The sequence below is a fragment of the Silene latifolia genome, chromosome X, assembly GCF_048544455.1.
Source record: "Silene latifolia isolate original U9 population chromosome X, ASM4854445v1, whole genome shotgun sequence".
In the NCBI taxonomy this organism is placed as follows: domain Eukaryota; kingdom Viridiplantae; phylum Streptophyta; class Magnoliopsida; order Caryophyllales; family Caryophyllaceae; genus Silene; species Silene latifolia.
Window position 1 is genome coordinate 55,192,860 of NC_133537.1, and position 13,313 is coordinate 55,206,172.

The window sequence follows — 13,313 nt, forward strand, 5'->3', positions numbered from 1 at the left end:
TGGCCAATGAGGCCATCCTCTTCTTCCTTGGTTGATTTTGATGAGCTTTGCAAGCTCTCCTTGTCACAATTCACTTGCTCTTTGAATGGAGCATCTTCAATTTTCTTCTTCCATTGGAGTTCCGATTTCTTCCTTTCATCCTTTCGACTATAATGATCAATCATGAAACATGGTTCATGCAAACGAGGAGCTCTCATAGTCTTGTTAAGATTAAAAGTTTTGCTTTCATCTCCCACTTCTAGAGTGAGCTCACCATGTTTCACATCAATCACCGCACCGGCGGTGTGTAGGAAAGGTCTTCCTAGGATGATTGGAATGTTGGAATCTTCCTCCATATCAACAATGACAAAGTCCACCGGGATGAAAAACTTCCCAATTCGCACGGGGACATCTTCCCATATCCCTAACGGTGTCTTCGTCGGTCTATCGGCCATTTGGAGTGTGATATTGGTGCATTTAAGCTCTCCCATCCCCAACCTTTTACTCACCGAGTATGGCATGACACTCACACTAGCCCCTAGATCACATAAGGCTTTGTTGATCGTTGTGTCGCCAATGGTACACGGTATTGAGAAGCTTCCCGGATCCTTTAATTTTGGAGGTGAACTCCCTTGAAGTATTGCACTACTCACCTTAGTGAAGGCGATAGTCTCAAGCTTTCGGATCGACTTCTTCTTTGTGAGGATATCTTTCATGTATTTCGCATAGGCCGGCACGTGATTGATTAATTCCGTGAAAGGAATTGAGACTTCCAAATTCTTCACAATTTCCATGAATTTTCCAAGCTGATCATCAAATTTGGGCTTGGCTTGACGACTTGGAAAAGGAAGTCTAATCACAATGGGCTACTTCTCCTTGGCCTTGTCTTCATTTTTCTTTGAACTTTCTTCTTTTGATGACTCTCCATCTTTGGAGTTTTGCACAATTTCTTCCTTTTCACTAGCTTCCACAACTTCATCCTCAACTTGCTTCTTCGGTGCTTCATACCTTGTACCACTTCTCAAATGAATGGCACTAACCGTTTCATGTCTAGGGGGATTACTTTAAGGTGGTAATTGCCCCTTTTGTCTTTGTGAGCTTGAAGATGCTAGTTGAGTCAATTGTGTTTCCAACATCTTGGTGTGAGCTAGAATGTTGTTGATGGTGGTTTCCTTTGCTTGGCTATCTTTTTGCATTTGAGTGAAAAATTCTTGTTGATTCTTTTGCATTTGGAGGACCGCTTTTTGGACATCAAAGCCTTGGTCATTTTGGTGATTGTATGGATTTTGATTTTGGTAACCTTGGTTTTGATTGTAAAAGGGTCTTTGATTTTGGTTTCTCATGGGTGGTGGAGTGTATGTTGTTTGAGGGTTTTGAACGTTTTGGCTTTTGTATGAGAGATTTGGATGGAATTTGGTGTTTTCATTGTAAAAGTTGGAATAAGGGGTACCACTCTTGTATGCTTGGAAAGCATTCACTTGTTCATTTGTTCCCCTACATTCACCTTGGTCATGTCCCAAAGTTCCACAATTCTCACATATCCCACTTGGGATTGATGAGGATGCCGTCATGGCATTAACATGATGCTTCGATGATTTTGAGTTTTCCTCAAGTCTAGACATAGCTTGTTCAAACTTCAAGTTGATTGTGTCAATGTGAGCACTAAGTTGAGCACCCAATTGAGTAATGGAGTCCACTTCATGCTTTCCTCCTCTAGTAGCCTTGCGAGGTCTACTATATTGTGAGTTATGGACCGCTATTTCCTCAATCTTGTTCCATGTTTGATTGTCATCAACTTCGGTGAACATTCCATTTGATCCCATATTGAGAATATTCCTAGAATCTTCATATAAACCATTCCAAAATTGTTGCACCAAAAACCATTCGCTAAGTCCATGGTGAGGACATGAGCGACAAATTCCCTTGAACCGCTCCCAAGCTTCATACAAAGACTCTTCATCCCTTTGCTTAAAACCCGTAATTTGAGCTCTTAGCATGACTTTCTTTTCCGGTGGGTAGAATTTTTTGTAGAAAGCTAGAGCCAACTTCTTCCAAGAATCTATTCCAAGGGTGGCCTTATCAAGGCCCTTCAACCATTGCTTCGCGGTGCCGATTAAGGAAAATGAAATAAGACCCATCTAATTTGGTCTTGAGTCACGCCCGTTTGAGAGATAGCATCACAATAGTCGCAAAAGGTTTCCATTTGAGAATGAGGGTCCTCACTAGGCATCCCCCCGAATTGGCTCCTCTCAACTAATTAGATGAAGGCGGACTTGGCAATGAAATTTCCGGTTAGATGTTGCGGTGTAGGAGTACCATTTGGTAGATTCTCCTCGGTGGGTACAGAGTGTGACGAGAATTTTGGCATTGTAGGTGGATTTTGTGGGGTATTGTATAATGGGTTTTCTTCTCCTTCTATTGCGAAAGGATTGACAAACTCACTAGTGGGTTGGACAACTTCACTAATACCTCTTAAATTCCTCCTAACAACTCTCCTATTGTTCGTCAAGGTTATTTCGATTTCACGGTCAAAAGGTAACAAATCACCTTGTAACCTTCTAGACATGCAAAATATCAAACAACTCGAAAACAATTAGAACAAACCTTGAGGAGTTTTACTTCCTCAAGGCGAAGAAAGACACAACTAATGACAATAAAATGAAATCTAAATCAAACAAACACCGTCCCCGGCAACGGCGCCATTTTTGATGCGGTCCCGCTAAGTGTTCACAAATTAAGATGTGGTCGTTGGTCACGGTCGAATCAAAACACAATTTATAGCTCCACAAACAACTCTACAATTAGTAAAGAGGCAAGTAAAGGTCGGATCCCAAGGGACGGGAGTTGAAATGAGATTTCTATTATAACTAGTGGTGTCTAAGGGGTGTCACAAATTGGGTTGATGTAGAAGGTTACTAAACTAAAATAGCAATGAAAATAAATAAGCAAGATGAATTAAAGGGGTGTAAATAATTGATTAAAGGCACTAGGGTGTCATGGGATCATAGGGGAATCATGGGATATGATCATACAAACATGTTCTCAAATTATAAGCAAGCAATTATTGTTGTGATGGATTGAGTTGGGTTATATCTTACAATCCTAGGAAAGTTTGGGTCCCGGAGCCGAATCGATTAGATTGTACAACACCTACAACTCGACTTAATCTTCCCTACTCAACAACATGCATGGTCTAATGAGACTCGAGTTGGGTTATATCTTACAAGTCTCATTGAAAAGATAGGAGATGATAGTAAATGCAAGTATTCATAGGCTTAGCATTTCATCAAATATAACATGTGCATGAGTTGAGATCAAAACAAGCAAGCAAATAAAACATGAAAGCATATTAATTTAAGCATGAATCATTCCCCATGTTGGTTTCCCCTAATCACCCATTAACCCTAGCTAAGAGACTACTCACTCATTATCATGTTGATCATGCTAGCAAGGTTGTCAGTCATACCAACAATATGAAACATGATGAACAAATGAAAGTAATTAACAATAATTAAAAAGGGATTAAGAGATTATACCTACTAATGATTCCAATAATAAAGCAAAGATAAAAGAAGTACTTGAATGCTTGATTAAGAGGTTGTCAATCTCCCAACAATAACCCAAATAATCTTCAATTACCCAAAATAAAGGATGAACAAGAGAGAGATTAAAGAACTAAAACTTGGATTAAAACTTGATTAGTACTTGATTACAATATTAAAGAGAGATTTGATTGATATTAACTACACTAATTATTGATAAGAAGAACATGCTCCTCTAATTAGACTAATGGGATATTTATAGTGGAAATTAGGGAGGATGCATTAGGGTTAACTAAGGGCTAAACTAGTAATTACACTTTTTAAGTTGAGCAAGGAGGAGCCGGTATTTTCTGAGAGAAGGGCTTCTTTCTTCGTAGCTTGGAGAAGACAATCCGTGCTGTGCTAGAATCCGGGCGGAATAGGGTCGGGACGGGCGGATTCTGGCGTTGGAATCCGAGCGGATTCAGGGGAATCCGGGCGGATTGTGGAGGTGGAATCCGAGCGGATTGTGGAAAAGCCGCTCGAATTGTGCTGCTGCGGGACGGACGGATTGGTGACAATCCGCTCGGATTGTCAGTCAGCAACAAAACTTCTTCTTTTCTTCCCTTTTCTTCAAAAATTCCTTGGGGATTTCCTTGGGGACTCAAGGATCCTTTCTCAACATTGCTCTTCTACTATAATATGTACAAAGGCCTTCTAATCTTGTCTCTCCTTGATGCTTGGTCATTGAATTCGATCAATTTAGTCTCGTTTTGCCACGAAAATGCAAGATTCTTTCTCCTTTCCTACCAAGGGATCAAAATCTCAAAGAATATGCAAAACAAAGAACTAAAGATAAGAAATGACCCAAATAAGCACTAAAAAGCATGGGAACAAGACTAATTCGGGGGCTAAATATGCGCCAATTATGGTCACATCAAATATCCCCAAACCGAACCTTTGCTCGTCCCGAGTAAAGAGGTGACAAAGACTAGGACCAATACTAACCTATCCTAATAATATAGCCGATATGAGACAATTAGCGGGTCTCACTCCGCCCCTTCAACTCACAACAAGACAACCATGAGGTAGGATGCCTTCTTGCAAGGCAAGGTGGGTCTTGCCAAAATGGCGACACATCCAAACATTAAGCACACAAAAAACACATAATGGATGCATCTACAAAAAGAATAGCCACTCCCTCATCAAGTGGCGGAGGCACTAAAGAGGAACAAATTTAAGAGCATGTAATCCTTCACAAATACTAGTTCAACAAATTACTAAGTCTAAGAGGATGACACTAAATCACCTCCAAATGGTGTTAAACTAGACTACTTTCGTCCTCAATTTCCAAATGCTTTCGTCAAGAGCGATCGGATGGTGGTGGAATGATGATCCCTATGATGCTAGTAGCATATGACATGACAAGTCTTGAATTCTCTACAAAAGTAAAGGTCATGGATCGTCCCAAGTTCGACCAAGTGGCTTGACAAAAGGCTTTTTGGGAATGAAATGCTCAAATCTTTATTCACAACGGGTGGATATGACTAGTATTCAAAATTGTCCTCATTTCACTTTCACATTTCAAAAATTTAAGATGGGGTTTTCTTTTAGGGCTAGTGTCCTTTGCTTTTGCCAATTTATTAGGCAACCGGTTAACCTTTGACAATAGCTTTTCAGGGTGATAGTCACTCTGTCTGCGGGCGGCTTTTTCACAACCGTATGGGGCCCAATTCAATGGATCCCGCACCAAATCACATCAAAGTGGTACGCCTCCATCAAAATAACTTAACTTTCTCAACTTTCAACAATTCATAACATTTGAGGTTTCCTTGACATTACATTACTTCCACATGACAAAATTTCTTTGAAATGAGCACTTCAAGCGTATTGATAGAAAATATTTTTGGGTTGCCTTACCACAAGGTCAAACAAGGTCACCTAGACAAGTTAACCAAGTCCACATCGCATCACGGGGTTGGATAGGTGACTCACATGCAAACCCTTGACTAGGCCTTGGGTCATGGGTCAAAAGACACTAGTATGACACTATGTAGGGTGTTTTACAACCATTCTAGTAGGCAAAGTCTTAAGTTGAACAAGTATTTATAATGGCTTAGTTGCTCTTGTCAAAGTTCCTAAATAGGCATTTTTCAAAACATTTCTAACATGCAACTACATGCCATGATGCAACTAATATAAACATCCTAATGCAAGTGGTTCTATCAACTAATATGACATATAAACTAAATGCAAGTCCTAAGTTCACATTGTTATACCGCATCAATCAAAATAAAGCCACATAGTCATTAACATAAAGAGGAAAAAGGAGATTGGAATGATCATACCATGCGGTCTTCAATATCCTCATGTCTCGGATGTGGCGTAGTCAATCAATGTGAACAAGGATAGAACAAACACGATATATATACAAGACAATATATACAAGACTACACCAAGAAATAAACATGTTTTTGGGTTTTCAATTTTCAAATTTTAATGATTTTTGAAATTTTTCAATTTTTTTTTTTTGGATTTTTGAATAAGAGTTAAATGTTAGAATTGTCATCCCCACACTAATATGGGCATTGTCCTCAATGGCCAAAATGATGGAAATTATGCAAAGATGATGCATGATTTCTATACTAAATGCAATCTACACTAAGCTACACTACATGATGCATGGTTTTTGTTATGACGGAGAGGATAATTTAGATTACCTCCCGTTGTGTATGCATTAACTTCCCCAAACCGAGTGAGACACTATTGCTAATGTCCAAGGATGGGTGTAGTTCATGCACACACTATGCTATGCATGAAACTAATTTGTCATTTTGGATTTTGAGAATGGGAACAATAGAATGAGAACACCTCAATGGTACCGAGGTGTGAGTCCTCTAATGGGGCTAGGACTACTCCAACAATGATCAAAATGAAATAAAATACAAAGAGAGAAATAGACAAACCATGAGAGTGTAGGAGTCTCCAAGGCTTTCTAATCTTCCATCATGCTATCACCATCACTTCCCTCATGAGAAGTGGTCACATTGCCACTTTCCTTGTCATTTGCTTCTTCACTTTCTTCCTCATCTTCCTCATCATCTTCACCATCCTTTTCTCCTTCACTTGCTTCTTCCTCAATATTATCATCAACTTCTTCATCATTTCCAACAACCTCATTGTCACCCAAAACGACCCTAGATGCACCCGGAAATAAGACTTCTCTATCTGCCCAACTAGGCAAAGGACAAGATGGATCAAGTAGTCCTTGCCTAGCTAAATGTAGGAGGGGTGGATATTGAGCCAAGTAGGCATTTTTCCGATCTTCATAGGCTTGCTTGTGCATTGTTTGCATGAGAAGAGTCACATAGTCTTTCCCAACTTCAACTCCTTCCGGTTTGAACTCTTCATACTTAAAGGGGTAAGGTGGTATGACAATGGAAGAGGAGGGAATTTCAAGATCACCCTTTTGTTGTTGAATGATATACTCGGCCTCTTTGGAAAGGGGAAGTAGATAATTGGTCCGGTGGACGCTTAGACGGCAAATCTTCGAAGGCAAGGTGAACGATCTAGCTTCACTAGTGAGCCATCCATACTTAGTGTCAAGGGGGTTATGGGCAACCCACTTGAACTTGTGAATCATAGTATGCATATCAACAAGATGGCCACCCTCCTTTGCTTTGTACTTGTTATCCTTATTGAAGTTAGGATCAAAGTGCTTAGCTAGGAGTGTGACTAGGCCGCCATTGACAATAACGGTCGTGCCCTTCTTCCCACAATCAATGTTGAGCCATCTATCTACCAAGAGCCTCAAAGAATTGTAAGGCTTGGTGTGCACTCTTCCGATATTCAAAGCCGATTCAAGGAGAATAAAATCAAGTCTTGTGAAATGGTTGGTATCTTTCCTAGCAATTATGGTGTTACCCACGACCTTATGCCATACTCTTATGCCCGGATGGTGGACCAAAAGAGCACGACTCGCATGAAAATCCTCAAATTTCTTCCGGGAGATTGCCTCCCAAAGAGGTTCGGGGTCATACTTTCCATAACTTTTAAAATAACTCGGTTCATCACTAAGACCCAAAATTTCACCCAATTCCCTAAAGGTAATGCGTCTACTAACATTAGCTAGACGAAACTCGAGATTCTCCCTATTCTCAACTTTGGTGACTTTCAAAGAACTTAAAAATTCCAAGGTAAAGGAGGGGTATGTCAATTCCCTTGTTTCAAACAATTTCTTCAACCCCATGGCTTTGAAAAAGGCTTTTGTTTGCTCAAGAACACCCAATTTTTCTAAGGTATCTTCACATATGAATTTGGTGGATTGTAATGACTTCATAGGAAACTTGACAAAGGTATTTCTATGGGTATCGGAAATAAAAGTTACCTCCGGATAATGCAAAAGTTGATCAATTACCGGAGTAGAAGGTGTTGTTGCTCCCATAGAAGGTTGTTGTTGTTGTTGCACTTCCAAGTTTGGTGTTGCTACCACCATAGCTAATGCTTTCTTTGTTTGAAGAGCATTTTGCCTTTGTGAGAGTGCCTTAGCCTTTGGTGCCTTTGTTGCCTTTGTTGCTCCCTTAGTCCTTGCCATTGATGAACTAACCAAGAAAAGAATGAAAAATCTTCAATTTGTAGTATGCCCAAATCGATTTGAAGGTGAAAGGCTTTGCCTTTATGAAAACAAAAATCGACTCAAAGGTTGAAGATTTTTGTGCTTGGTTTTGATTTTTGTTGAGGAAGGAGTGATTGATTTGTTGTTGGAATGATGGTTTGATTTGATTTTGGTGAATGTTGTTGAGGGTTTTTGTTTTTGTGATGGAGAGGATGAGGGTTTTGATGTTGTGGGTAGTGTTTATGAATGAATGAATGAAGGTGGGAGGGGTTTTAAAGAGACCGAAATTTTCGAATCTGCAGGGGCAATCCGTGCGGATTCTGCCCAATCCGTGCGGATTCTGCTCTTTCTGGACTTTGCAAAACTCGCCTAAAGACGGGCGGATTTGTGACAATCCGCTCGGATTTGCTGAACACGGGACGGGCGGATTTGCTTAAAGACGGACGGATTTCAGTCCAGAAAATTTTGCTTGTTTTCCTCAGCTGCAAAGACGGACGTCTTTCTTACAAGACGGGCGGATTCTTCAAGATGGGCGGATTCTTCACAGGACGCCCGGATTCAGTCACAGTCAAGAAATTTTCAAAATTCAGCTCAGTTCAGGACGGGCGTCTTTTCTGCAATACGCTCGGATTCTTCCAGACGGGCGGATTCTCAGGAATCCGCTCGGATTCTTCCCCTGTGTACACGGATTCAGTTCCATCCGTGCACACTGCATTTCCCATACCATTCTTCCATTCTTTCTTCAAGTCTTGTGTTCATCATTGTGGGGGCACTACTAAGGCATGGATAGCCTAGGCAATTGCCATCCCCACACTAAGCTAAAAGCACTACACATCAATTGAAATCGTTAGTCCCTCCCTCACTTCTCTCAAACATGTCAATTATTTTGATCAAAGTAAATAAAAATCCAAAGATGACAAAAAATACAATACAAGATTTGAAATGTAAGTAAGGGAGTTAGAAATATTTACAAGTGGTGGTTTAGGGAGGACTCCACCAAACTCTCATTCTTGATGAGATGTCAAGGGGGCATGTCCAAGGTGTTGTTGATGTTGCTCAACACCTTGAAGAAGTAATCAAAAGCTTGTTCATTATCATGGTAGAGGTTCTCAATAGACCGTGGCCCTTGTTGTTGGTCTTGATCGATGGCATTACCAATGTAGGGATTAAAAATCCCTTCAAATTCGTCGTCCCAAAGACCACAAACTTCATTGAGTTCATCATTGAAAATCTCTTGCTTAGATGGAGACAATTCTCCCAATTTCTTCTCTTGGCCAATGAGGCCATCCTCTTCTTCCTTGGTTGATTTTGATGAGCTTTGCAAGCTCTCCTTGTCACAATTCACTTGCTCTTTGAATGGAGCATCTTCAATTTTCTTCTTCCATTGGAGTTCCGATTTCTTCCTTTCATCCTTTCGACTATAATGATCAATCATGAAACATGGTTCATGCAAACGAGGAGCTCTCATAGTCTTGTTAAGATTAAAAGTTTTGCTTTCATCTCCCACTTCTAGAGTGAGCTCACCATGTTTCACATCAATCACCGCACCGGCGGTGTGTAGGAAAGGTCTTCCTAGGATGATTGGAATGTTGGAATCTTCCTCCATATCAACAATGACAAAGTCCACCGGGATGAAAAACTTCCCAATTCGCACGGGGACATCTTCCCATATCCCTAACGGTGTCTTCGTCGGTCTATCGGCCATTTGGAGTGTGATATTGGTGCATTTAAGCTCTCCCATCCCCAACCTTTTACTCACCGAGTATGGCATGACACTCACACTAGCCCCTAGATCACATAAGGCTTTGTTGATCGTTGTGTCGCCAATGGTACACGGTATTGAGAAGCTTCCCGGATCCTTTAACTTTGGAGGTGAACTCCCTTGAAGTATTGCACTACTCACCTTAGTGAAGGCGATAGTCTCAAGCTTCCGGATCGACTTCTTCTTTGTGAGGATATCTTTCATGTATTTCGCATAGGCCGGCACGTGATTGATTAATTCCGTGAAAGGAATTGAGACTTCCAAATTCTTCACAATTTCCATGAATTTTCCAAGTTGATCATCAAATTTGGGCTTGGCTTGACGACTTGGAAAAGGAAGTCTAATCACAATGGGCTACTTCTCCTTGGCCTTGTCTTCATTTTTCTTTGAACTTTCTTCTTTTGATGACTCTCCATCTTTGGAGTTTTGCACAATTTCTTCCTTTTCACTAGCTTCCACAACTTCATCCTCAACTTGCTTCTTGGGTGCTTCATACCTTGTACCACTTCTCAAGTGAATGGCACTAACCGTTTCATGTCTAGGGGATTACTTTGAGGTGGTAATTGCCCCTTTTGTCTTTGTGAGCTTGAAGATGCTAGTTGAGTCAATTGTGTTTCCAACATCTTGGTGTGAGCTAGAATGTTGTTGATGGTGGTTTCCTTTGCTTGGCTATCTTTTTGCATTTGAGTGAAAAATTCTTGTTGATTCTTTTGCATTTGGAGGACCGCTTTTTGGACATCAAAGCCTTGGTCATTTTGGTGATTGTATGGATTTTGATTTTGGTAACCTTGGTTTTGATTGTAAAAGGGTCTTTGATTTTGGTTTCTCATGGGTGGTGGAGTGTATGTTGTTTGAGGGTTTTGAACGTTTTGGCTTTTGTATGAGAGATTTGGATGGAATTTGGTGTTTTCATTGTAAAAGTTGGAATAAGGGGTACCACTCTTGTATGCTTGGAAAGCATTCACTTGTTCATTTGTTCCCCTACATTCACCTTGGTCATGTCCCAAAGTTCCACAATTCTCACATATCCCACTTGGGATTGATGAGGATGCCGTCATGGCATTAACATGATGCTTCAATGATTTTGAGTTTTCCTCAAGTCTAGCCATAGCTTGTTCAAACTTCAAGTTGATTGTGTCAATGTGAGCACTAAGTTGAGCACCCAATTGAGTAATGGAGTCCACTTCATGCTTTCCTCCTCTAGTAGCCTTGCGAGGTCTACTATATTGTGAGTTATGGACCGCTATTTCCTCAATCTTGTTCCATGTTTGATTGTCATCAACTTCGGTGAACATTCCATTTGATCCCATATTGAGAATATTCCTAGAATCTTCATATAAACCATTCCAAAATTGTTGCACCAAAAACCATTCGCTAAGTCCATGGTGAGGACATGAGCGACAAATTCCCTTGAACCGCTCCCAAGCTTCATACAAAGACTCTTCATCCCTTTGCTTAAAACCCGTAATTTGAGCTCTTAGCATGACTTTCTTTTCCGGTGGGTAGAATTTTTTGTAGAAAGCTAGAGCCAACTTCTTCCAAGAATCTATTCCAAGGGTGGCCTTATCAAGGCCCTTCAACCATTGCTTCGCGGTGCCGATTAAGGAAAATGAAATAAGACCCATCTAATTTGGTCTTGAGTCACGCCCGTTTGAGAGATAGCATCACAATAGTCGCAAAAGGTTTCCATTTGAGAATGAGGGTCCTCACTAGGCATCCCCCCGAATTGGCTCCTCTCAACTAATTAGATGAAGGCGGACTTGGCAATGAAATTTCCGGTTAGATGTTGCGGTGTAGGAGTACCATTTGGTAGATTCTCCTCGGTGGGTACGGAGTGTGACGAGAATTTTGGCATTGTAGGTGGATTTTGTGGGGTATTGTGTAATGGGTTTTCTTCTCCTTCTATTGCGAAAGGATTGACAAACTCACTAGTGGGTTGGACAACTTCACTAATACCTCTTAAATTCCTCCTAACAACTCTCCTATTGTTCGTCAAGGTTCTTTCGATTTCACGGTCAAAAGGTAACAAATCACCTTGTAACCTTCTAGACATGCAAAATATCAAACAACTCGAAAACAATTAGAACAAACCTTGAGGAGTTTTACTTCCTCAAGGCGAAGAAAGACACAACTAATGACAATAAAAAGAAATCTAAATCAAACAAACACCGTCCCCGGCAATGGCGCCATTTTTGATGCGGTCCCGCTAAGTGTTCACAAATTAAGATGTGGTCGTTGGTCACGGTCGAATCAAAACACAATTTATAGCTCCACAAACAACTCTACAATTAGTAAAGAGGCAAGTAAAGGTCGGATCCCAAGGGACGGGAGTTGAAATGAGATTTCTATTGTAACTAGTGGTGTCTAAGGGGTGTCACAAATTGGGTTGATGTAGAAGGTTACTAAACTAAAATAGCAATGAAAATAAATAAGCAAGATGAATTAAAGGGGTGTAAATAATTGATTAAAGGCACTAGGGTGTCATGGGATCATAGGGGAATCATGGGATATGATCATACAAACATGTTCTCAAATTATAAGCAAGCAATTATTGTTGTGATGGATTGAGTTGGGTTATATCTTACAATCCTAGGAAAGTTTGGGTCCGGAGCCGAATCGATTAGATTGTACAACACCTACAACTCGACTTAATCTTCCCTACTCAACAACATGCATGGTCTAATGAGACTCGAGTTGGGTTATATCTTACAAGTCTCATTGAAAAGATAGGAGATGATAGTAAATGCAAGGATTCATAGGCTTAGCATTTCATCAAATATAACATGTGCATGAGTTGAGATCAAAACAAGCAAGCAAATAAAACATGAAAGCATATTAATTTAAGCATGAATCATTCCCCATGTTAGTTTCCCCTAATCACCCATTAACCCTAGCTAAGAGACTACTCACTCATTATCATGTTGATCATGCTAGCAAGGTTGTCAATCATACCAACAATATGAAACATGATGAACAAATGAAAGTAATTAACAATAATTAAAAAGGGATTAAGAGATTATACCTACTAATGATTCCAATAATAAAGCAAAGATAAAAGAAGTACTTGAATGCTTGATTGAGAGGTTGTCAATCTCCCAACAATAACCCAAATAATCTTCAATTACCCAAAATAAAGGATGAACAAGAGAGAGATTAAAGAACTAAAACTTGGATTAAAACTTGATTAATACTTGATTACAATATTAAAGAGAGATTTGATTGATATTAACTACACTAATTATTGATAAGAAGAACATGCTCCTCTAATTAGACTAATGGGGTATTTATAGTGGAAATTAGGGAGGATGCATTAGGGTTAACTAAGGGCTAAACTAGTAATTACACTTTTTAAGTTGAGCAAGGAGGAGCCGGTATTTTCTGAGAGAAGGGCTTCTTTCTTCGTAGCTTGGAGAAGACAATCCGTGATGTGCTAGAA

The 13,313-nt window shown here is 40.1% G+C and overlaps 2 non-coding genes across 2 annotated transcripts; both read left to right on the top strand.

Annotated features, from left to right (window-relative positions):
• Window positions 1–1,869: 1,869 nt before the first annotated feature.
• LOC141624081 (small nucleolar RNA R71) lies at window positions 1,870–1,976 on the top strand. Its single transcript, XR_012533892.1, has one exon. It is a non-coding gene; the product is annotated as a small nucleolar RNA R71 (small nucleolar RNA).
• A 9,278-nt stretch (window positions 1,977–11,254) lies between these two features.
• LOC141624082 (small nucleolar RNA R71) lies at window positions 11,255–11,361 on the top strand. The gene has a single exon (XR_012533893.1). It is a non-coding gene; the product is annotated as a small nucleolar RNA R71 (small nucleolar RNA).
• Window positions 11,362–13,313: the final 1,952 nt, after the last annotated feature.